Raw genomic sequence first — 26,530 nt, forward strand, 5'->3', positions numbered from 1 at the left:
AAATAAATTTTTGAATTAAAGTTTTAAACTACTTTTTGAACAATTCCAACGCGTCATTTTGAATATTCAGAATGTTTTTTAAGTTCATCTCTGTATTGTTTGTTATATGTTGGTGTATGCCACAATATTGACAAGAGTTGTCTTTCATGTGCTGAATGCAAAGAGACGTTATGGTGAAACAGTAGCCACCGTACTCTCAATATATTCAGAAAGAAAATAACAATTTAGCTTCTGTATTCCATTTTGAACTAGAGCTTACATTTATTCTACAGTGTCGGAAGTGCCTATTGACTAATATACCTGTATTGCACCATATAAAAAGAAAGCAAAATATTTAATATGGCGATATTTTTGTGTTTAATATATCTTGGTCGACGTAGTACTGTTAGTTTTGCAACAATTTAAAATAGGGACCATGTAAAATTCAGGCAGTGACTGCCACATAAAAAAATTAGGGGTATCAAAAAGGTTTAGGTTTATCATGAGGCTTATGGAATTATTAAAACTGTACATGTATTGTACAAGACACCATTCTGTCAATGTTAATAGAATATATACTACATTGTAGTACTACTTATTCTTCCCTTTTAATCCGGAATATATTTAATTTATATATTTAGACATGGAAAATTTCATTATAAATTACTGAAATTGCGTAAACCCCATAATTACTCCGATATATAGCAATGATAATTTATTTTTTGCTATTTTAATCTATATTCAACACGACAACAGAAAAATCATTATTATTACAAACATGGTCAACTAACTAGTGAAAAGTTTTCATCTTTGGAGGGTTTTTTCAACCGAAAAATTTGACATGCTTACTGAGTTACTATATTACAACTAGTTTGTATTTTGATATAATATATTGTCACTGATATTAAATTTTTAAAATAATGTAATGATTTTAAGGTATAAGAGACAAAAGAGAAGAAAACTCCCCACCCTTCCTTTCTCTGTCTTTCATGTTGACAATATAAAGCTTTCCAGAATTAAACACGACTGTGAAATCCATTTGTATCCATCATTTCAATCCCGACCATCTTGCTTTCTGTGTGAAACCACACGACACGATTCAAAATACAGAAAAATAAATCTTTCACATTAGCGTCACCTTTTAAACCTCAGAGGAAGCAAACATTTGGCGGCCATCTTTGAAATGCAAAGAATTTGGACATTCTGCCTTGATGAGAATAACCCCCATTGGACTACACATGCGGAAAGATTGTAAAATATTCATAAGTTTGAAGCCTCTCCTGCGAGTCCTAGATATTTTTAATGTAGTCTAACTTATTACAAGTCCATCGTCTAGCATACCCCTCGGAACCCTTACCTCGTTGTGATGGCGTCTGACTTTCTAAGAAATCCACACGCTTCACTATCACTAACAGAAGTAGAGCTCGGGTGATAATTTCCTCCCTGTGCGACCGTAAATGTTGCTAATGACACAAAAGAAAATTTAATGTTCGGGGTCGTAAGGAAAGATGGAATCAATTGTCCCCCAACATCCGTCTCTGACTGGTGCCGTAATTATATTTTTATTCTTGTGCATAACATGTAGTGCCTTTTAAACATAGATATTTGCGGGGGAAACATTGTCAGATCGATACTTTATTAAGTAAAGCTGTAATTGAAAGAAATGTATACAAATGATTTTTGTGGCCCTAATTTTTAAAATACCATACATTTCAGGATTTTCTAAGACGCCCTTTCTTACTCATCTTTATAACTTCGGTAGTAAAATGCATTCATTTGCTTGTTTTTAAAAAAAAGCTTGAAACTTTCGCTTAATGTTCAACAAGTTAATAAATATTTTATTAATAAAAATTTATTGAACCAACGGAAAGTTTTCAATTAAATTATTATTGAGTGTTTGCTAAAAAAAAGTACTCTTTGTCGTTTTCATACTCTATGATTTAATACACAAATTGAACTAACTTCAAAGATTAATTTTTTGGGGATAACCGTGTTAATTTTTTTATATTCTTATAAGAATGTTAAAGTGTTCAATCTGAAATAATCCTTATGGAAATCTAGCTTTTATATATAATTCTGATTCTATTTAAAACCATTTTTATTTCAGTCAAGTGCACTTTAAGAACTATATATTGATCAAAAGTTTATCTTTAAAAAATATCTTTCAATCAAAACCATTATGATAGTTATAATATTTAAAGTTAGAGGATTTCGTACGCTATATTTCTCTTTTTAAGGAATAAGGAATCATTCTTTGAGTATCATGGGCTGACCAAATTCGGTTTGGAAAGATCAAATTCAATAAAGCCCGAAAACCTTTATGATGTATTTGACCATGCCTGACCGTATTTTATCATCTCATAATATTAAAAAACGATTCCTTATTACTTATATTAATATTATTTTCAGTAATTGTACGATAAATATTAAAATAGTCATTGATGTATTAAATTATACATTACAAAATCGATTCGTAGTGGTATCACAGACAAAGACCCTGGAAAATGTCAATATCTATTATTTATCTGGCGGATAAATACTTTTATAAACACTACATGTTTGTAAATATTAAATGCATTACTAGTACACATACATAATACATAAACTTTTTTCTCAAATTGAAAGCAATCAAATCATTTTATTTTAATAATGGCATTCAACTGAAATTAATCATTCTTAAAAAAAAAAAGAAGTAAAGAAGTTGCATCTAGAACTATATTAAGACATTCATTTGTTAACATGAAAAAGCACGCTTTTATTAACTTAGGAAACTTTTTAACTGTGTAAAACTTTTTCATCACAAGACTGCCGATTATGCTGGTCTAAACTCTGTATTTTTCTTGCTAATTGTTACAGTGAGATAAGCTACATGTAGATTGAAGTAATTATCTATCATTTTTTTACTTTCAATTACACGCGTAAGGGTTTTTAACAAAATAAGTGCTTTGACATTTTTCACAGTGCGCTATTTTTCAAAATGAGGCATGTCTGACCCTCATCATATGAGCTGTCCCTTTTCAGAATTTGGTTTATGTTCATGAGTATATCAGAAACCGTTGTATACATGTACATGTGCAGCAATTATAGATAAAAAAAACTCCCAGATCTATCAAAAGTCCTTCGTGGCATGCAGAATGTCTATTGCGATACTTTAGCCCCTCTAACAGATGCTGGCCTTTTAGAATAAGTCTTTTGCACTCTTTAATGTTTGTATTCTTGGCCATTTTTTACTGGAGAGAATTCCCTCTGCGACAGTGTAAATCAGACATTATCTACGTACTCCCAAGTTTAGAACCTATTCTCGTTAAATTGATTTGTTGTATATAAGTGTATGGATTGCCGTAATGTATTTCACACATTATATTATGAACTGTAAAATAAAGATCCAATTTATAAGAGAGAGAAAGAGAGAGAGAGAGAGAGAGAGAGAGAGAGAGAGAGAGAGAGAGAGAGATGTTTTATGCTGCATTATCTAATGCTCCCATTATCTAATTATCCCATTATAAACAAAGATATACAAAAAGTCACACACATATGCTGTGCAGATATTATTTTCGGAGGGGAAGCGTGATGCAGACTGTTTTCCTGTTAAGAGAATGACAGATCACCCCCCAAAAATTCACTACTTTTACTGAACATTCTCTTATTTTTGTTCATTTTCTTTTTATCTGTAAACGAAATTAGTGCTATTAAACGGAGTTAAATCATAACAAAGATTATTTCCTTTCTTCTTTTTTTTTTTGTTAACAGCCCCAGAATATTACAGGTTTGTCAATCATTGCAGGTGCCAAGCTCTTGACAGGTTGAACAAATACAGTGATTTATATGTTTTGCAAAATGCATGCAATTACATGTAACATGTAAACTGTCATCAAAAAAATATTTAAGTAGGTATTCAGCGTAAAGAGCCACTTAACTGAGGCCCCTCCCCCAATGGTAATCCAAAATGCAGAGGGAATAAAATAAGTAGCGATGTGTAAAACGCATAGGTATCGACCGAATAAAGGTTTGTAGAACTCCTCTGAATATTCCTATAACAATCAAAGCAAAAATCGGAAGGGATCCGAAGGAGTTTGGACGTTGGTGAGTTCTTTTACTTTATTAAACATTTCCAATCAATTTTTTATGCTTGGATTAATGGATTCAGATAAAAGGAAGCATATAAACGGTGCTTATTTTCGTATTAAGTCAGCTTTCTACTGATTTTCGTATTTAGCGAACTTAGCGCATGGTAACACTAAGACGTGTCTAACGACTCTTTAGCTTGCAAATACGATTTCAAAGAATTACAAGCGCCCAGAATGCGTAAGATCTGATAAAGGGATGTAATCCTCTCTGCGTTTTGTAGGCTGTAATTTGCAGCGTCCGCTGTACATGTAGGGTCCATTATGATTTCGTTTTTCTGGTTGATTTGATATCTGGTTCCATAAATGGGACATTTTTCTCTCTCTCGCTAAACGACCTTAGACTAAATGGAAATGTAGACTGTTATCTCCATCTTTATTACATTACCCAGCTGTTAATGATGTTAAGGGTAGGAGCGAGACGGTCGGAACTTTATTGCATATTTGGCAAAGTACAGTGAGCATGTTAGTGAAAATAGCTAAGGTTCAGACTGTCGACTTTTTTTTCCTTCGTTGAACGTCTGTTTGTTACATAATTACGCAAGTCAAAAGAGCATTTTCAAACGAGAGAGAGAGAGAGAGAGAGAGAGGTGTTTTTTTTTTCTATATACAGCATGATTTGTGGAGTTAAGTATTTTGTAATTTAAGTCACGTACAATATAGATATCTAAAAATGCGTAATAACTCATCTTGCTTGTCACTGCCGAGTGAAATATAGACGCATTGTTTTCAGTTTTAGGTCACCGTGACACTGTTAAACAATAATTTACCACCATCTGTTTCCGAATATTTGCCTCCAAAATACGGAATATGAATATCTCAAAAGACGGAATTGAATATTAATATGTAGCCCACCTGCAAAAAAACGCAACAAATATATATCATATTTTGGAGGGTATATTTCAAACTGGTGTCGATTGGGTCACAAAAATCGTAAGGTATTTTAAACTCCTTATTCATGATATGCCATTCATAACAAATGACATACTTTTGGACATTCTGTGTATAGACGGTGATGTCTCTATCGATGATTAAGAGTCAAAGTGATACAGATATCCTGTTTCTTTATATAGACCCATAATTCAACTTATTATGACCCGTTGAGAGAGAGAGAGAGAGAGAGAGAGAGAGAGAGAGAGAGAGAGAAGAGAGAGAGAGAGATGAAGTTGATTTCATATTGTTAACAAGATTCACTTTTTTTTATTATTAATAAACATTTATTTATTATGATTATTTTTTTTTATCCGAGATTTTTTTTTATTTATTTAGCTAATTATTTATTGTCTCTCTTGTTTTTGTTTATTTTCTATGCGGGTTTTGTGTGTGTGGGGGGGGGGGGGTCTTTAAGTTTTTATCAATTATCGAGCATGCACTTTTGGAATCAATTTTAAAAAAATGATTTAATCACCAAGTACTGAAAAATAAATATATACACCATTTGGCTGTTAAAATTTCGATTATCATATGAATATAATTGTCCTAGAAGCTTAAATTCGCTGTCATCAAACCCAATATGTATAAGCTGACCCTTAACCTTATAATTTGCATCAAAAAAGGAAAAACAACAGGACATTAGAACCAGGGTAAATCGATTTTCTGTCAAAAGTTACAAGGTCCCAAAACACGTAAACGATTGTATATAATGCAGCCAACAATCCATAGAGCAGATTATTGCCATTAACACGGGTTGATGACCATTGCCTTGATTGACAACTCTCCAGCTTAGACGTCTTCAAATGAGCCCCATCATAATTCTCGGTCCAATCAATTTGTCACTCTTATAAAATAGTTTTAAACGCCCCCACCGCCCCCCCCCCCCCCTCCTTCTCCCGAAGCCCATTCTCGAGACTAACTGATCATGAATAAGCCCTCGTTATGGAAAAGGTAATAAAACGGTACTGTTATTTTTCTTGTACATTTCAACTAGCATAAATTTTGTTTGTTCCTGAAAAAATATCGACCTAATGGTTGCTGTATCTTAATTGATATCGAGTAACCAAGTTTTGATGAATACATGTGCATCATAAGCATATGGCAAACTTTCAAATATCTATCATCGAACGACCATTTGTTTGTTACGTTTATGTCTCTGAGAGAGAGAGAGAGAGAGAGAGAGAGAGAGAGAGAGAGAGAGAGAGAGAGAGAGAGAGAGAGAGAGAGAGAGAGAGAGAGAGAGAGAGAGAGAGAGAGCCTTTGATTTTTAAGTGAAATTATCATAAAATGCGAAATATTTATTTTATGGTTTTACCTTGCATTTTTGCAATTACTTTTCCCTTAAGCAAATATCATAGATCAAATAAATATTTAAATTGATAATCAAAGCGAACGTGTTCCCTTAACCTCATGGGAACTTAACTGCCAAATTGAAAAAGAAACCAATTGGTGGTAAAAAAAAAAAAGCGATCGTTTAAATTTGGTTAATCAGGATGAAAAGTTAAGACATATACGACTCTTGGGATGGCCGATACATGCGGGTTACGTGAATTCCGGCCATATTCTGAGGCGATGGTTCCAGCAGATTACTGCTGCACCGTTTTATGCCCCCTTGGCTTGGGGGACCATCTTTGCGTGTACACGGGCAAGGATTAGGATGCAAGCCCCTCGTCCTCGAGGAATACGCGGCGTTGGGTCTTCTCTTCCGCAGCGAATCAGCACTAAGCTGAAGTGACGGCAATAAAATGAATTTGTGGATAATTATGCAATCAACAATTTCCCTCGCGTGTCATTAACAAACACTGGAGTCCATAAATGTTAACGAGAACCTCGTCATATCTAACTACTACTACCGCATTGCGATGCATTGTGGGAAGGGTGCGGGAAGTCGAGTTGACCTATGGCTACCCGCGGTCGTCAGTCGTTAGTATAGATATTTTAAATAGAAAATTAAAAAGGAAAAAAATAGAAATATTATATCAAAATTTTTTAAACATGAATGTGTAATGTATATGTAATTGTGTCTTTGGTGGATTTTATGTCCTCGTGTGTGTGTGTGTGGGGGGGGGGGGGGGGGGGGTAATGTAAAAATTGGAAAACAAAATTAAAAACAGGATGCAATGTACTATCAGTTTTTAGCTCACCTGAGCTGAAAGCTCAAGTGAGCTATTCTGATCACATTTTGTCCGTCGTCCGTCAGTCCGTCTGTCTGTCTGTCCGTCCGTCCGTCCGTCCGTCTGTAAACTTTTTACATTTTGAACTTCTTCTCTAAAACCGCTTATCCAATTTCAACCAAATTTGGCACAAAGCATCCTTATGGGATGGCGAATATAAATTGCAGAAATAAAAGTACGATCTGTATTCAAAGCGGAGAAAACCTTGAAACTGTAGAAAAAGGGGGGTGCATTTTTAAAAATCTTCTTCTCAAGAACTACCGAGGCAAATTCAACGTAGTTTTGCATAAATTATCCTTATGGGAAGGAAAATATAAATTGCAAAAATTAAGGTCTAATTCAGTTTCAAATCTGAGTTATTACGAAAATAATGATAAAAGAAAGGCGTGTTTCAGCTTCGGTTCGGTTCGGCATCCGGTAAAATGGGTAGGCAAGACTTGGCCTGGTCAAAACAAAAGATTGGCAGTTATTAATCTGCCAATCTCATTAAAATTTCAGGATATTTGATGGACCAGTTATATTTGTATTCGCTGTAAATATTGCCGCAAAATAATGCGTATTTGGAATTGACGATTGCCGATCTACCCCGGCTTTTATTTTGCCACGGCCCGGGTTTGCATATCCATTTTACCAAGACTCGTATTCCATACTTCTAAAACGAGGTTCTTTGTTTAAAGCAGCCATGACATTAATATACGAAAAAGGGTCGATCTGACTATGATGAATTTGCTTGTTTATGCAACAGTTCGTGTATGAAGGGAAATTTTTGAAACATGCAAAATATATTGGTGCCGATTTTGTGAAGTAAATTGAGGCTAAATATTTCAATGCGTTGACAGATTTCACACATGACGTTGGTGTTAGCTTGGACTGATTTTCGTTTCGTATTCATTATTTATGCTTTGTAATTTAACCTGGGAACTCTCGTATTTCGTGATTTTTACGTATCAATTCAAACAGAGACTTCGGTAGATCAAACAGTTAACTCTTTACCTGCGCAAATTAAGCAAAATCTGATGTATCAAAAAAGTACTGAAATACAATTCATTCTATCGGTAATTCGGCATTATCTTTTGCGTAATGGTAGATTAATGCAATAGGTTTTGTTGAGATCGATGCTCGGCATTTTCTCGAGTTTATTCATTTTAGATAGAGTTTTATATCGCTGAAGGAAATATGTAGGTATATATACATGTGTATATATGATTCATTTCGAAAAAATAAATTGTGTTCTTTATTTGTTATAGTGCATGCATGTTTCTTGTGTTTAATTGTTTACAATTTCTATTTGAGTGTTAAGCTTCGAATTATAAGCAATTAAGATACAGAGATTTGCTCACAATTCTATGTTTGTACACAGATCTTAAAAACTAAAGATTAAAAAAGTAAAAAATTTGTCAATATTTATTAAGAAAAAATTTTCAAAGTCTGTTCTTCCAGAAACCAATTTTAACAACTTATTGTATTGTAAACTTAACCTTTTTTCGTCATTATTACTCCTACTGTACATGTGATCCTTGACTGTGTTTGTGTACATTTGTATAAACTGATTTTGAACCTTAAATACCAATGAATTGGTCTTGAGTGAATAAAAGAATTGAAAATCTTAGGCCATTCTTTTTTTCCATTTTAAATGCTGAATAGGAAATACCAAGTTAAAAATCTTAAGCTGAATGTAATAAAGTCATGTCAACAAAATATGACTCAAACCTAAGGAAACTGTGAGCTCTGTATCTTGCTTATAATTCTACGATTGACGCTGAAATTTTGGTTGAACATTAGAAATTCTATATGAATTAGAGTATGTTAAATACTTGTACAAAAAAATGAAAGAATGATATTCTGTATATACCTACTCTCTGGGGTCCCCTCATTATACAATAAATAATGTGAAATCTACATCAATTTTGATAGTTTTTCAGACACGAGTAAATAAAAACGACATCTTTAAAACAGTTTCCATAGTTTTGACACATTTCTGTTATGGGGATAAAATAATTATCGCTATTCCTAAGAAAATATCACAGCGGAAAATTATCCTGGTTTGTACGCGAGGTAAATAACAGTCATTTAATTATAATGGAAAACAAATTAAATTTTTGAATGTTTTAATTTGAGGAATTGAGCACATTGAGGTACAATTTTCTTCTTCACATCTATACATGAAGGATTTTTTAAATAAAATACAATAACTATTATATATTTTTTTAAATACAATAACAAGTAAGTACTAGTAGTTGATGAAACAAATGTACCTATATGCTCTCATATATTTTGATCGCTTTACAAAGTGTGTGTGTGGGGGGGGGGGGGGGGGGGCAGAACGAAAATATAGGGAATTGGAAGTTAACAACTGAACAGTGTACCCCTACCAAATGTTTAGTTTTATATCTTGCGTAGGATATTCTTATTCTGGTAAAAAATAGTATTTCATGAAGGTACAATGTCAAAGATTACGTGTATGCAAAAATAATTGTAAAATTCGAATACTTGACAATATTTATTTTTTGTTATTCTACCGAGGGACCATATGGCACAATATCTTTTGAACGCCAATTGTTGCTCAGGTGAGCGATGTGGCCCCATGGGCCTCTTGTTTCTTTTTTGATGACTATCTATGATACACATCTTAAACAAGCTTATCTTTTTAAAAAAGATTGCTTAGCTAGCGCTGTAGCCATCGTAAAACAAAGAAGCAGATTTCTTTAACATTGGTTTCAATTTCTGAATTTATTAATTAACAACAGGAAAACACAGTGGTGTACCGGAATTGTACTGAAGTTGAACAGTTGAACACTGGAGTGGGGTCTCAATTTAGAATGGTGAATTTAGAGAAGGCTTCACGTCGGCAGATGCATAGCTTATTGACTGTGCCTTAATCATTATGTATTTACTGTAATTTCAATTCCAAGGTAAAAATTTTCAAGAAGCATTGGTACTGTTTTGTAGCTATTGTATCTTCTCGGGCCTTTCCGGCAAGCTCAGAAAACATATCCGATATTGTTTTCCGAGCTTGAAGGAATTTAAGATAAAGCTAGCTTTTTATTATAATACTGAAAATAACTTTGCATTATTAGACCTAACCTACTGTTACTTTTTGACATTTACAATAAAACACAAAACTTCATGTGAAGATGATAAAACGAAATTCAAATCGTACAGTTTATCAACAGTAGTACAGTATTCCCAGAATCCCCTACTATGGAGTCGAGCATGCGTATTCCAGTGAAAAAGACTAACGGAGTTGCTAGCGCTCGAGAGCAGTTGAACACTGGAGTGGGGTCTCAATTCAAAGTCTAGTTATTCTCCAAGCAAATACTTAATTGGGCTGATAGGTGTGGTGGTATGAGTAGATATCCGTACATGTGTTATTGAATTTTTTTTTTTTTTATTTGAACATACATAACTTTAAGATGGAAAAACATTTGACTATGTGCTTTTCAATCCGCATGATTTGTTTGATATCTCCTTAGGTTCAAACGAGCATAGATCATTCACCAGGGTCAATGACAAAATACATTTATACGGAAAATACATTTTAGCTCACCTGAGCTGAAAGATCAAGTGAACTTTTCTGATCACATTTTGTTCGGCGTCCGTCTGTCTCTCCGTCTCTAAGCAATTTAAATTTTCGACTTCTTCTCTAGAACCACTTGGCCAATTTCAACCAAATTTTGCACAAAGCAGATTTGGGTTAGGGAATTCATTTTATTTCATGGGGGTAAATTAAAAAATAATGAACGTTTGTTAGTAACTTTCAAAAATATTGTTATCAAAGACCAATCAGCAGCCAGAAAAGCTAATATTCGGATGGAAGCATCGTCGGGTGGTGTAGATTCAAGTTTATTTAAATCATTATACCCGGGGTAGAGTGAAGTCACAATGAGGGTCAAATTTTTAGATAGGAATATAAAATCGACCATACAAGCTGTCTCTTGTGTAAAAGCATTCTCAGACAATATACATGTAGTTTTAATTTTAACTTTAATCATGATCACCAGGGGTAGGATGAGGCCACAATTGGGAGGGGAGAGGGGTTGGGTTTTTTTCTACATACTAGTAGGAAAGAAATTTGATTATGATCAAAACTCAAATGTTAAAGTATATAGTATTACCTATATGCAAGCATCTTGACATATGTCAATTCTCAATTGTTTAGACTGTGGACAATACTTGGGCCACTAGGGGTTTCAAAGTTTGATATAGGTTTATACTTATATTTATATAAACAGCTGTTTTTAAGATCTTCTGGAGAACTACAATGCTCAATATGACATATAACTATGAAATCATCCAGTTTCAGAAGGTTCTCAATGTTTAACAGAAGAAAATCTGGAGGGTTTTTTTTAATACAGGATCAAGTTTTACATTGTACAGATATTTTGTATACGATTTTACAAAGCTGATTTTTAATGGTTTTTTGTTGCTCATGTGAGCGGTATGGCCCATGGGCCTATTGTTTACTTGTACATACATGTACAAAACCATTAAATAACACTTCATGTAGATAACATACTCAGTCTGGTCAATTTAATTCTTGATTTTTAGCCGGGCTCTGCTGAAAGCAGAGTCCTGGCTATAGGCAGGCAAATCGCCAATGTTACCATAAATAGCACAAATTAACAAAAAACCAAACAGCGTCAAAGTAAAGCTTCCGCTATACCAAATAGTTACACAAAGAGCCACGTTTTGTCAAAAGTGTTGGCATTTTGTTTTTTTTTTTTTAAATTTCGAATGAATTGTCTATCTTTTTTAGTTTTCTTATTAATAGCGTGTTTTTAAATAATTACTATGCATTTTGGACACATACAATGCGCATGAATTTCCATGAACTACTTTGCTGCGCGATGAAGAAACGGGGATTGAATATATAAATGCTTGTTGCAAAATTCAAGGCAGCAACTGTTGAACTTTTTAACTTCTACTAGACAGACATATTTTTTGTTTATAGCCGCTTACAAAATTTGGTCGCTCACTGATGCTTTGCCGTCATTCAAAGCATGAGAGAGAGAGAGAGAGAGAGAGAGAGAGAGAGAGAGAGAGAGAGAGAGAGAGAGAGAGAGAGAGAGATTTTCAGTCTTTATTACACAATATGCATAAAGACACACCAAAAGAGCCCGGCTTTCAGTACTTCAGTACTTTGATTTTATCTGCTAGAATAATATATATGTATTATACGAGGGTCATTTAAAAAAATATGAAGACTTTTGTCATAGCTATGTTACTTAACGTCATATCATTACTAAATTTGGTAGACATAATTTAGCAATAGTTTCAAACAATTTGCAAGAAGAAAAAGTTAATAAATTCTTTTCTTTCTAAGAATTATTTAGAATCTAATCCTGCAAAATTGAGGTAACGGCGCACGGTCAAAATTTGTGTTATGTCAACAAAAAACCATATAATGTTAAAAGTAGTATCTCTATAAATTGGGCTTAATTGTCTTGATACAATCTAAGTAAAATTAGAACTTCCATCCGCTCCCCGGTTTTCGATATGTCGCGTTCCTCAGCATGTTACTTAGTTGCAATGAAATTATCAATTTTTTCACACTTTTTTCCAGCTAAGAGAATACTAACATCAAAGAAAGAGGTCAATGCACGCGACATATCGAAAACCGGGGAGCGGATTGAAGTTCTAATTTTAATTAGATTGGTCTAGGTATTCTATGTTCCAAAAAATTACGGGATACATTGTTTTGTCGAACAGATATTAGTAACTAAAGACAGATAATCCTCTTTAGAAGTGACTAAAAACATCGACGTCGCCGGACGTCACGGCGCAACGAGAAGTACGCACAAAATGGATTTAACTCAGGAAAAATCCGATAAAGCTGTGGAAATGCTCAATTGTGCAAAAAATAAGTCAACAATTATTTGCAAGTTTGTGTTTAATTGTAATAAATTTTGTGGGGGTGGTTGTAATTGTATTTTGAATATAAAACAGTCCGAAAGAGAGTAGAATATCTGTAAATATTTGGTCAAAAAATAAATAACGTCAACCGACGTTCAGGGTTATCCTTACTGTAAACTAAGAGATACGCGGTTAGAAAATGAAAACTTTGAAGAACTAACTTACATGATTCTCGAACAAATGTGTGCAAATAAGATATTAAGTGGTTCAGTGCCATTTTGAATTGTAAGGAGACAGGCACAAGAGACTAAGCGTGATATAAAAATGGGGTATATCTATAAACTGTGCATGTTAAATCTTGACGTCATGCTTTGAACGTTACCGTGCGCCGTGGTGACAACACATGTTTTTAAAAAGGGGTAACAAAAATATCATTTCATCAAATGGACTTAAACTTTGCATATCAATAACATAAGTGTTGATGCACTGAATAATCTGTTAAGTATGACTTTCATGAAAAATATATGATAGACAGCGACATTGTCTTCGTATTATTTTATTGACAGGGCATTTGATCGAGGATTGTAAATAAGAATCTAGCCAGGACAAACTCCATACCACTTGCACAAAGTTATTAATTATTGTACAAACAAATTAATCATATATAAATCATGTTTTTAAATGCAACTCAAATGTCAAACAATTAACCCAATCCAAATATTGGTGGGGTTCAATTACACACAGTATTCATCTATTACAGCAATATGTAGCCATATACATGTAACAGTTTTGTCAATTCGTATCTTCCAAATATTGGGCTTGTTATTAACATTTCAACAACGTCTGTTGGACAATACAGTGATTTTTCTTAGATGATGAGATATTGTTTAGATATATGATAGATTTCACGCTAGAAGCCGCTCTTGAGGAAAATAATTTGAGCTACACTGAGCCCTATAGCCGACGATATAGGCCTTGTAATAGCTATATGTAACTTTGCCAGGCGAGCTAAAAAGTCTCGCATGTTTTGTTGATCAGACATAAGTTATGACAGAAAACATTTTCTCTTCTGAAGCAAAACTAATAGCCACCCATTTAAGGTCACTATATATCAAGGAAAACCCGACGCTATTTTATGAGTTTATAGTTACATTTCATGCGTCGAGCGTTGCTTGTTCTCACTCATCCTTGCCAATGCATGCAATAAATCTAGACTTTATTAATTCGTATGTCATTACGTTAATACTGAAATTTCTCATTTAATGGTGATTAGGGAATAAATACGTTAACTCATCTCTAGTTAATACAACAAAAAGAAATGTGTTGGAATTATAGAAAATTTCCGCTTTCGGATAATTTTTTGAGTAGATTACGATTTGGCAGGGTACTAGTAATCAAATTTAAAGGTAATCAATGAAGCTGGTTTCTTTTTGTCTTTACGGTGGGGGGGATTGGTGTTGATGGGTGGGGATGGAGGTAAAAATTTTTTTAGCTCGAGTGATTAATTTGATGGTTGGCAATGTTTTATTAGTTTATTGGTTGGTATCACTTAATATAATCAATGGGATTTTTGCTGGTCAGTATGAATGTTTTTTAATTAGTTAGTTCAGAGGTGATATTACTTGGTTGGAGTGAGGTTTCGGTTGGTTTTACTTATCGGACGGTTGGTTTGAAAGTGGTTGGCGTTTTTATTCAATGGTTTGTATGTTAGTAATGATGACATATAAGTATGCGATCCATTTCTTACATAAAATTGAGTTCTAGGTTGATTGGTTGGTTAATTGTTACTTTGTTTAAAATTATTTGGCAAAAGTGTTCATATTGTTGGAAAGTTGTTTGGGGTATATGTTTGGGGTTATATTTATATTTATTTATTATATATAATGACACTCAAAAACATTTGTACAGTCTTGCAATTTGCAGTGTTTTGTCTTTGTCCTTTCTCGTTGAATACATTCTATGTTTCATTTACATGATTTAAAGTAAAAAAAAAAACATAACAATGCATGGATGGATGGGTAAATAGTTGAATGGATGGATGGATGAATGGATAGATAGATAGATAGATAGATAGATAGATAGATAGATAGATAGATAGATAGATAGATAGATAGATAGATGGATGGATGGATGGATGGATGGATGGATGGATGGATGGATGGATGATGGATGGATGGATGGATGGATGGATGGATGGATGGATGGATAGATAGATAGATAGATAGATTACTGAAAAGCTTATTTAAAGAAAGGCATGTTTACATCATTCTGTCAAGTTTATCTAATTTGCCATTGATTTTTCTCACTTTTTATTGAGAAAAAAATTATCCAAATTTCTGCAATCCTGAAGTCTGGAGCTTTGGAGATAGAAAAAAAATTGGTTCCTCCAATTTGTCTTTTGTTTATCGTAATCCGGGCATATTGGAAATGAATTATTTCATTTCTTCTAGTCCCGAGGGAAAACTAAATTTCATCACTTGTCTTGTTCAATGTGATTATCCTGATATCTAAATTGTCTGATCAATACACAACACATTAAAGCGCTCTATCAGATTAAAAGGAAGAAATAATTTTTTCCACGCTACTTACTTTTTTACCTTCTTAGAAAGTAACAGCTTGGGGTTTAAGACACATTTGGGCTTTAACCTTTAAAAAAAAACAAGATTTTTAGAAAGTTATACAGAAATAGTAATTAAAAAATCAATATCTTTAATAAGTTTTTTTTTAAAGGTAAATCAAGGCTACCCTATTCTAAAAAATTTGAAAATCGCTTTCAACAATATATTTATATGAAAATTTTGAATAAGTACATGTATAAAACAATACACCATGACTTTCTTCCTATTTTATCAAATCTTAATTTTCGCTCGGCACATCCCAATGTGAGAGAGAGAGAGAGAGAGAGAGAGAGAGAGAGAGAGAGAGAGAGAGAGAGAGAGAGAGAGAGAGACCCAACGATCTATAACGTCGAAGACAAACAGGAATTAAAGTCTGCGAGAAAATTTCCTTATAATGGATTCGTAAGATGAGAAGGTCACTCCATGGGCATATATCCTCCAAATATATTGAGGATCTGACATGCTGAATTTGTGTGTACGTTGGTGATGACTAATCGAGGCCCTCTGTAGGACGGGAACCAGAGACCAAACAGTCGGTCCACAAATTGAATATCTAAATTGGACGCTACCCTGGGGCCCAATAATTCTAAATGAAAGATGGCATTAGCAAGTCAACTTCGTCTCTATAAAAACAAATTTGTTGCATCATCGCAAATATTGTTTCACCAGATGTAGAGTTATGATGTTCCTGACCCCCAACCTTTCCTTTGCTCGGTATGATTGATAATCCTGACAGGTTTATGATTTATTTGGATTTGAGTCATAACTCTTTCTGAGTGCGGGTGAATTTTAATTTACTTTTCAAAATAACATATGCAAAAAAACCCAAATCGATGAAAAATGCATATATTTCACTTTTTTCTAAGTATATTGTATAATAATTTGTAGCTAATTTACCAGATATTTAAAGTAAGATCAAAATACAGATTTCAACTGCATTTAAAACACATATTTGGTAAGATTACTGTTATCGTTATGTTTGTCAGTCAATTAAAAGAAAAATATTGGTAACTTTGTAACTCAGAAAGGAATGAAATATTCTGTAACATGTTTTGAAATAACAACGTTTACTCTGGTGATTTTTTTTATCGCATTCAATCATATTCCGTTAAATATCCAAATCCAAGAGGCGACGAATATGTAGAACAGAAGAGGAAGTCGTACAAAATTTATGTATCAAAGCGTCTCAATAACCGCGATCAAAGGAAGTCGTTTGAAAGACCCATCCATTCATTTGAACTCTTCAGTGCGTTGTCTTGGGCACTTCTGAGTTTTGAATTGCAGACTCGAAGGAAACTAGAATACGATCACAAGGTCCATCCTGTAAATTTTACCGAAACACCCGAAAAACAATACACGCAGAAGACAACTTAAGCGGTTGCTAATTATCTTATTCACGGAAATTAGTTTTCGTGTATAGGAATTATTCCTAGGGATGCCTCAAGTATTTGATTAACTATAGATTTTTGAAATTGCTCAACAAAAAACAAAATAGTTTGGTTACGGGAAAATTCTTGATGAAGGTTTTTGATTCAATGAAGACGATTTTGCTGTGGACTCGATGATCTTGCCCGACGATTAGATTAATCATAAAGAAAAAATATTTTTTTTAGTTTTTTTTTTAAAGCTACATACATATACACTGTAGCATGCAATAAAAATGTTTTTCCCATTTGAACCAGTTATATGTAAATAAACATTCTACCTCTCTCCACGCTAACAAGTTTCTAGATTAGAACCATTTCAGGCATTTCATGTTACACCCAGTATCTGTATGTCATTTCTTAATACATCTTTCATAAACTTATATGGTAGTTTATTTTATATAAATCAAAATCGTACAAGAATCATACAAAAATGCTTTTATTTTTAAACCGCACCCTCTGCCCCTCCCCATTCTCCCCAAAAATAAAAAAATATCGAATAAATGTTCCTTTACCATTTCAAACAAATACATTAATATGTAAGTTGCATGATACCTTAAGTTGGTAAAATATAGATTCTGCATGCATACACAAACGTTCTTATGTTGTTTGACAAAGATATGCGCAAAAAACAATGTCACATAAAAGCTTGATTATTGCTATTGTTGCACAGGGTCCGTATTTCATTAAAAACCCTGCTGAAATTAAAAGAAAAAGAAAATCCTAACTCCTTCTCTCGTCTAGTACTTAAATGGTTTTTTGTACAGTAAATTCCCGTAATACGATGATTCAATTCCTTGGTGCCAAATATGTGATGAAATAGGGTGCGTATTTGGCAAGTATCTACGATTTATAAAGAATTAACTGTCATAACCTATTTCACGTTTGTTTCATCATCTTGCCATCAAAAGACTGGTGGCTATCAAATTCATAAAAACATCGTATATTGATTGTTCCTCCGCTTTTATACATGATTTTCCTTTTCACGAATTATTCGGGAATTTAGGGAATATTCGGCATAGATGTGGACGAAATGAGACGACCCCCTTGAGAAAAGACGGTTAGAATCTTACTTTGTACCGTTCGATCAGTCCTAGAACAATTGAATTATCTAGAATACCTTATACCAGTGTCTGGCTATTTTCAACAACATTTTGCATATGGATGTTGAAAAGGAGCTAGATTTGCCTACTGATGTAAACAGCGGGGGTCTGTAAAGATGACTAATAATATCACTCCGCCATGTTACAGTACTTTTTGCTTTGTGTCATTGCTTTAGGCTAAAGACTATAGCTATAATTTTGGGGTCAACTGAAAATGGGGAAAGGAAGCATATACATGTATTATGTTTTCACCGATTTTTTCTTAGACTTTGTGTACTTTTTATCGGCGTGGATTTTCTCTATTGTAAGATTAAATCTTCAGGGATTTTGTTTGCACCTTCCGTCTACATTTATCACGTGATATCATAGAGATAAACTCCATACTTATGGCATCTAGGAATCTCTCTCTTTTAATTGTTGTACTCTTCACAAAATGGAACTGCGTGAAAGTCAACAAAATTCTCTCGATTAAGAAAAGATGGTTCGAAATAGTTCACGGCTTAAATAGCTTCTTCTCTTCCAAAATCAAATTAAAGATATTAAAGCCAAACAACTGGCTTAAAATCGAATCTTCCTCCATATGGAAGCCTCGAAAACTGCTGCATACACCAATAATTCAATTTTGTTAAGCATTCGTAGAAAAGAAAATTCAATTTAACAATATTTCAACAAAGATTACAAGAATAAAGAATAATCAATTTTTGGATGAATAAAATTGGAATTTAACCTTATATTTTCCATTTAAAAGATTTAGAAGTCATTATATGTGTTTGCTTTTCTCCATAACGTTTGGTAATATATTATATATAGTCTGTAAACTTCTGTAATTATGATATGTCGCTCCTTTTTTTGTACAATTTGAATCGTATTGTAACAAAATGAAGTCTTTTGATATCTCATTTCATACGTCGTGCCTCTGAGTGTATATACATGTAGTCAATTTTAAGTCAAATAATCAAATTAATTCTTAATAACGATAACAACTACGGACTTTGCAATTTTGATATATAACAAGTTTAACAGAAAATAGTTTCTTTTCCAATCTTCTCCTTTTAGAAGATTTATGACGCTCTACAACCATCAAATGCGAACGGCTGAGGAAAGTCTTTTACAGATGCTCGATTATGACCATGTGTATTTTGAAAGTCTAAGATCCCGTTATTATTCTGTTATGAATTTCCTCATAAAGCTAAGTTCTAAATACAATAGTATGGTGCGGCATGTTGATAATAAGCATCCCAAAGTCCGCGCAAAGAAGATAAAAATGAAGATTCTCTGTTATTAGAGCGGCTTTTTGCGCGATGTTGACATATTTCATTCATATACAGCATATAATCCTGCTTTTTCATTAAGACAAAGGCTGTTACGATTCTCTCATCATTCCGTCATTAGCTTCCATACTTTAGTCTCAGAATCTTCAATTGATGGAGAAATTGGATTAGTTGGCCATTAGAGGTGGTTTCAGGGCGCCAATATGCAATCACAAGTTTCTCTCACCGGGAAATTCGATGCTTTTGTAAGGAGATGATACTATACGTAAAAAGGTGCTAAAAGCATCCTATCCCGCCATAAATAATTCAACCTCTGTTCGGTTTGAGACCTCGAGTTGCCAAGTTGTTTCGATATTTGTTTTTTCATATCACGACAAATCTGAATTTAGAAAGGACGATTTAAATTTCAGAACATCCAACAAAAAAGGTAAGAGAATTCCGTCACTTTGTTCTTCTATCAGCGTTGTGTTTCATGAACTGTAGACACACAATACTCTTTTTTGGTAAGAGTAACTGTTGATAAGTATACTTTGTCAAGGCTAATTAATTTCCTTCTCAATGAGAGGAAAGTTCTAGGACTCTTCCCCACCCGTTTTCTTTTTAGAAATAACTTATCTTGGTGAAGGTCGCTGATTCACGGTCAAGGTCACTTAACATTAATAAACGTAATCATATCAGGGCGATTTCGTCCAAGAAAGAGGGTTTCGGGCTATGGGTTATCTAAAAAAAAAAAATGGTTTCACCGTGTGGAATTCGGCAAGACGTCTTAAACAGCAAGGAGTTTGGTCGCAATTTAAAACCGGGTCACCCCTAGCACACTGACACAGCAACTTGAGGACAAATGTACTATTATTTCACTTAAAATCTTAATGAAATTTCATTATCTGAATTCACAGGTAAAATCAACTTCAAGTGTTTATTTCTGTATCCATTGTGACTTTTGTCCATTTTATTGCATTTTCGAAAAGTCACAAAGAAGCATAATAAGAATTTAATCTCCCCAACACATTGCTAAAGTTCAAAGAATTCTTCTCAACATGAGCAATTCCATTTACATAAAAGCTTATGCAAATTTTACGTAAGAAGCTAGCTCGTCCTTTTTTTATCATTTATTTTTTATAAGGATGAAATGCCCTCCTTGTATTCTTGTCAAAAACGCGATTGCTATAATTTCATGAAGAGTCGCCACTCTATCCTTATTACATACTGATTTTATCAATCAATTTGACTTTTAAAAGTAATTTAAAGATAGATAACTCACATCATCAGTGCATTGTACTAAGAATGTATTTTTTCGAAAGATGTTTTTTGATGAAAAAAAGTAACTTCGCCGGTCTTGTAGTCAGATTCTGTAAAGCCTTTATATAATTGAACTTCTAAAAAATATTATCATGTTTACGGCCCAGTGAAAGTTGTTGTTTTTTATTTTTGAATTCTATGTTAAGATTTGGTGATCGTTGAGTTTGATCCAGTCAAATAATATTGAAACAGAATGTATAATATAGTATACCAAAGTTTTACTTTGCCGATACTTCGTTTTATGAATACTGTATAAAGTGTTATTTTTGCCCTTCTTCACTTGCAAAAATTTTCGCACCTTCTGGAATTCGCCCTCATAATATTATGTTTAAAAAGAGATTATTTTAAGACATAGCGAAAGGGGTGAAAATATAAGGAGGCGAATGTTTCTCTTAAACAGTATATACATGTACATGTAGAAAGGTAGATTTGGAGGGTTTGAAGATGCTTGTAAAGTCTAGTAACTGTTATTAACTCCCCAGACTATGCAAAGTTGAAGAAGACTGACAATTTACAAGATTAGCACTAACTTTAAAGAAACGAGATCGTCGGATGAGTTCATGACCTCTTAAGCTCTCGCCTTAAAAGATAGATCAATGCATGTATAAGTACTTTTAAAAGTAGGTCGTCGTGTACACTATGCGAACTAGTGTGAACTTGGTAGTTCAGAAACCCTCACACGTTAATAAATTCCTCATCGCCATTGTCCATTCCTGTGCTTTGTCTTCTTTTCTTACTAAGTCTACATCTGGATTCTATAATTAACCATTTGTAGCCTCCGGATTTCCCCAAGGTACATCATACCGGTTCTTTTATTAAGTTATCCCGTACATTTCCTACAACTGGCGCTGTTTTGGGATACAGTACGGCCTACCGTTTTCACTGTTCATCGTCACGAATATGAGTTGGGGGGGGGGGGGGGGGCATGTTACAGACTCTGACAATACAAAAGTTAAACATTGTGCACCGATCAATAGTAATAATGACCTCTGCTGTATTAGAAAAGAAAGAGAAGGACTATGTAATTGTTTCAAGAATTGCTTTCTTAATCTAATTGTTGTTGTTGTATGTGTTTTGTTTAGGACTTTCAGAGACTATTCTTGAGCTACATTCATTAAAAAGCAAAGGCTTTATGCCCAGAGCTTTGAAATAATAATTCAGTGGACAATTACTTAAGTTTTAAACCCCACGGTTTAATTAATGGATTGATTTGTCAGATAGTACATGTACCCAGTAAAGATCCCTCTGAGAGAGAGAGAGAGAGAGAGAGAGAGAGAGAGAGAGAGAGAGAGAGAGAAAGTAGTTTCAAGAAAAGAAACAATATCCGTACACATTCTCATCCCAATCCTACTCTTTAAGCTGCATGCAAATGCCCATCATGTAATCACATATTATTTATATCAATTTTTTGATTCTCTATGAAGTTAACAAATTGAAATGCTAATTTATAACATTAACGCATTCACATGCATTCATTCATGCATCCACTCCTGTGTATAAATATGTTTATATGTATTGCAAATAATAGGGCGAATATAAAGCGAGCTTAATATCCCATACATGACAATCACGAAGGAATATTAAATTTGAGAGAGGAAGTAATTCTGAATAATTTATTGACACTGGATATTACATTTCATCGCATCTTCAGATTTTTAATGACTTTTGTAATATATAGGCTTTTCATCTATTCATAGGCATGCTATTGTGTAATTTAGAAATACATCTCCATCGTTTGTCGGATCCACAATGTACCTTAGTTGACAAAATGTTGGCGACACTCCTAACGGGTCATTTTCCACCTCCAGAATCTCTACTTACAATTTATAGAGGCTAAATGCATGCTGTTTTCATGGTTGGCGTAGAGAGAGTTTTTCGATGAAAGCTATCAGAAACATTGTGATGGGACTGCGGGTGATATTGGTCGGGATTGTGTTTTTATTTCCTTAAAAAAACTCTTCTGCATAGCGTATTTCATGAATTTTAAGAGAAAAAAAATTAAAAACTTGATTTGCTAATTTTGTGTTTTTTCCTAAATCCCTTGAGAGTTGGTATTTACCTAACGTGAAGATTTCTCATCAGGCAAAAGTTGTTAAAAATGATCTAAATTGAACCCCGATAATCATTTAAAACGCCTTTGTGAGCAACACAAATACCCATCTTGTTTGGTCCTTAATCCCATCAAAACTTATAAAAGTGTCGTCATTCCAATTTTACAAGATAAAGAAAAATATTGAAATTGTCCAAATTGACCTGCAAATATTGAATGACAGTAAATTATCGCCATTTCTCATTGATTTGGCACCCTACTCTGTTTGTATTCGTGTGCCATTATATTCGCACCTGAAATCAGAAAGAAGCCTGCTACCGTAGCGTAGGACAATCTTTTGTGTAACTATAGATTTTCATTGCAGAAGCTTCATTTTCATTGTCTTGCGAAATATTGACACAAATCATCCACCCCGTGTAAGGCCCGTAATTAGAGGTTTTGTGTCCCTTGTATACCCACGGGATCAAGAACGGCGGACCAGGGCCGTCACAGGAAAAATATACTTATTAGGACCCATGTGTTCGGAAACTATACAACCTTTATCGATCTGTGGTTTTTATGAGTGATACTTCCATATAATGCAGCGATAACATTAATATTTCATCATAGAGCGAATGCTAATCCGTCTCATTTCTGAGCAGGCGCTTTACGTTCAAAGATCAGCGGAATTCAGTACCCTATTAGAACGGGTAATATACCTGTTGTCGCTTACAAGGCATGTTTATTTCATTGGTTCCTTCTTTTTTAAAAGTGACTTTGTCACTCAAAGTAGTTTTTTCCCTCTATTTTATATGCGGAGATTGAACGGTAGCGAGGTATTTTTTCAGTACACTATATACAATATTAATATTGAATACCGTGCATGCTCTTGTCTTTGCAGATTATCACTTGAGTGATAATAAAAAAAAATCGGGCAGCAATGCAAATTCGGACTTAAAAATTCTTGGAAAATGTGCGTAAATTTTGCATGATAACCGGAAATCTTGATGTTGGAATTATAAATATTTTTTTACGAATGTTCAATAAAATTTAATTGCATACAGAGGTGGAACGGTGCGGAAAAGTTTTTCAGTACATCTTATAAAAAATTCATGTCTGCTTCCTTGCATTTTTCAGACAATCAGTTTAGTAATAAAATTTCCAGCAGAAAGTTATTGGATGAATTGTTGTGTTAATTTTACATGATGAACAGAAATTTTGAAAAGTAATAATGAGTTTGATAAGATTCATTCAAAAAGATTGCATATTATTTTTAATGTTCAAATCAAATCATATTATACACAGCTAGATATTTTTAAGACAAGTGAAAATTTCTTCATATTTGAACTAAAATAACTTTTTTTTTATCCAAAGAAACGAGAAAAGCAGTCAACAAAAATACAATGCTTAGACTATGCAGACATTTCTTTCATACATAATTTAAAACCAGTCGGTCAATCCCGAAAATTCCGAACTCTTGAAAACTCGAACTCTTGATCACTTTTCTTTGGTCCCTTGGACTTCGAGCCATCGAGAGTCACCATATTATACTTCAATGTAATATCAACGAAAAATGTCAATGGAATGAAAAGAGGACGTACTTCAAGAGTTGAAAGCAAGGTGGGGCCGCCAAACAGTCCAACTGGACAGCTGTCACATAGTGCAAGATTGTAACACTGTATCATTGGGGGATATCTCAACTAGTTTTTGATATTCAATTGATATTTAGGCGGCTCCTGTTATCTCTCTGTGGGGAATTTTCCTGGAGAGACCCGCCATAGACTGTTCTGTGTCCTGAAGGACCACACGCGTAAATTATAAATGTTTCCATGCGCAAAAGTATCTTACACTGGAAATCAATATGAATTCAATGTTACCGCAACATTCTTCTAACTCTAATTTGTTAGGGAGTTTTTCTGCTTTATCTAGCAAAAGAAAAACAGTTGCATTGAATCGCTGTTTAATTATTCAGAAAAGTTTACTCCCGAGACCCATACAAAATTAGCGACACAGGCATATGCGTGAAATAGGAATCTTTTTATTTGATTTATTTTCATTGCTATATTAGAATGTGAACACTTTGAAGAAAATGACTTTGACTTATCTATTTAAACAACAGAAATTGAATACCAGGATTTGTCTTCATTTTTAGTATCGCAATTTTATTTCTCTCTCTCTCTCTCTCTCTCTCTCTCTTGGAAAAGGGGGGGGGGGGTAATTAAACATTACATTTCAAAATACAAAATAATAAACTTTGAATCAATGTATTTATCTATTCGTTATAAAATCATGTACCTAATCAATTTGAAACGTTCGAGGAATTTGTGAAGAGAAGAACAGGGTGCGTCAATAGTTAATATCTATTGATACTTGTACATGCAGCTCTGTGAAATAAATAAGGGTTCTAACCAAAATTTACCGATAAAGCTCCAGTTCTGCAGCTAATTTTAGTATAGGAAGGATTTGTTAAACTTGCCAAGAATTTAAAAGCCATTTTATCGTATGGGACTGCTAAATATTGTAACGTGTTATCTACTGAGTTCTTTTCAAGAGAATAGGGTATTAAATATATTAATAATTTTCCTTTACTCTGCCTGAGTATGAATGATTGGATTTAAAACAAAATAATCAATGTAAGGCGAGGTGTGTGTACGTGTCCTAGAGCCGGGCACCCTGCACCGTGTTACTTGTCAGAGTTCTTATTGTGTTCGTGGAGTACCAGGTTATTTCACCCTTATTCAGGATTACTTCTCCTGGTACCCCACCACAATTCCTCTCGACTTCTCTAACCACTGGCGCTACTTACTTCGACCCTTGCTCTTTCTTTCTCTCTCGCTTCTTCTTCTATAGCTTTGCGTTCAGGCGTCCTTTCACTTCAGCTGCTAGATCAATTCTCTCTGAGAAACTCTCAGCGCGTCCTTATATAAGATTTGGTCGTTCCACCCGTCAAAGGGGTAACCAGCATTCTGGGAGAGTCCACTCTAGTCTCCTTAGTTACATCCCTTTGAAGTTACCGAACGCCAAATCTTTCACCGTTACACTACCCACGCCTCGATATACATGCGTCCCGCATGTCCAATGATCAAAGTACAAAGAATTTTTCTCTTTATTAACATATTTTTTTTTTAAGTTAAAAGTGATTGATTTTAATACAAAAATAACAATGGGGTAAAAATCAAGTGTCTTGAAACAGGAATATCTTATCCTTCCCCACAGATAACAAAATTATCAAAACAAACAAGAGCACTAACAATATGGACTATCAACTTAAAACAATGTTTCCTTGTCACATTACATTCTTCAACACAGGCTCATGCGTTCCAAATGTCCTCCTCGAATCTCTCAACACTTTCTCCGTCCTTCTGATATCTTCTGATAACTCGCACTGTTCTTTGGTGACTGCTCCCATTTGTCTGTGTGCTAGCGTCATTTGTGGTAGCTTGTGTCTTGCAGCAGGGACAATGGAATGAAATCAATGGCGCCTCTTGATGTCCAGTTGTCTCTGCACTCACACTTGATGAGGTAGGCGTTTCTTTGTCTGGTGTTTGCTCGGGTGCCTTGCGTTTGACTCCAGGCAGTGAAGGAGACGTCTTCTTGCGAATGGTCCTGCCGGATTCAATGTTAGGCTCATAGATAAGGTCACCAGGGTCTTCAAGCCATTCTTGGTCATCATCTGACTCTGTAATGACATTATTCATAAAACTACTGGATGTCTCTGGTGCG

The 26,530-nt window shown here is 34.1% G+C and overlaps 1 protein-coding gene across 1 annotated transcript in view; it reads left to right on the plus strand.

Moving 5' to 3' along the window:
* The first annotated feature begins 3,934 nt into the window (after positions 1–3,934).
* LOC128188907 (uncharacterized) overlaps positions 3,935–26,530 on the plus strand; it is a 43,202-nt gene continuing 20,606 nt past the window's right edge. The window contains exon 1 of the mRNA XM_052860229.1: positions 3,935–4,062. The gene's annotated coding sequence lies outside the window, so the exon portion shown is untranslated. The remainder of the gene's footprint in view (positions 4,063–26,530) is intronic.

The sequence above is a fragment of the Crassostrea angulata genome, chromosome 6, assembly GCF_025612915.1.
Source record: "Crassostrea angulata isolate pt1a10 chromosome 6, ASM2561291v2, whole genome shotgun sequence".
NCBI classification, from domain to species: domain Eukaryota; kingdom Metazoa; phylum Mollusca; class Bivalvia; order Ostreida; family Ostreidae; genus Magallana; species Magallana angulata.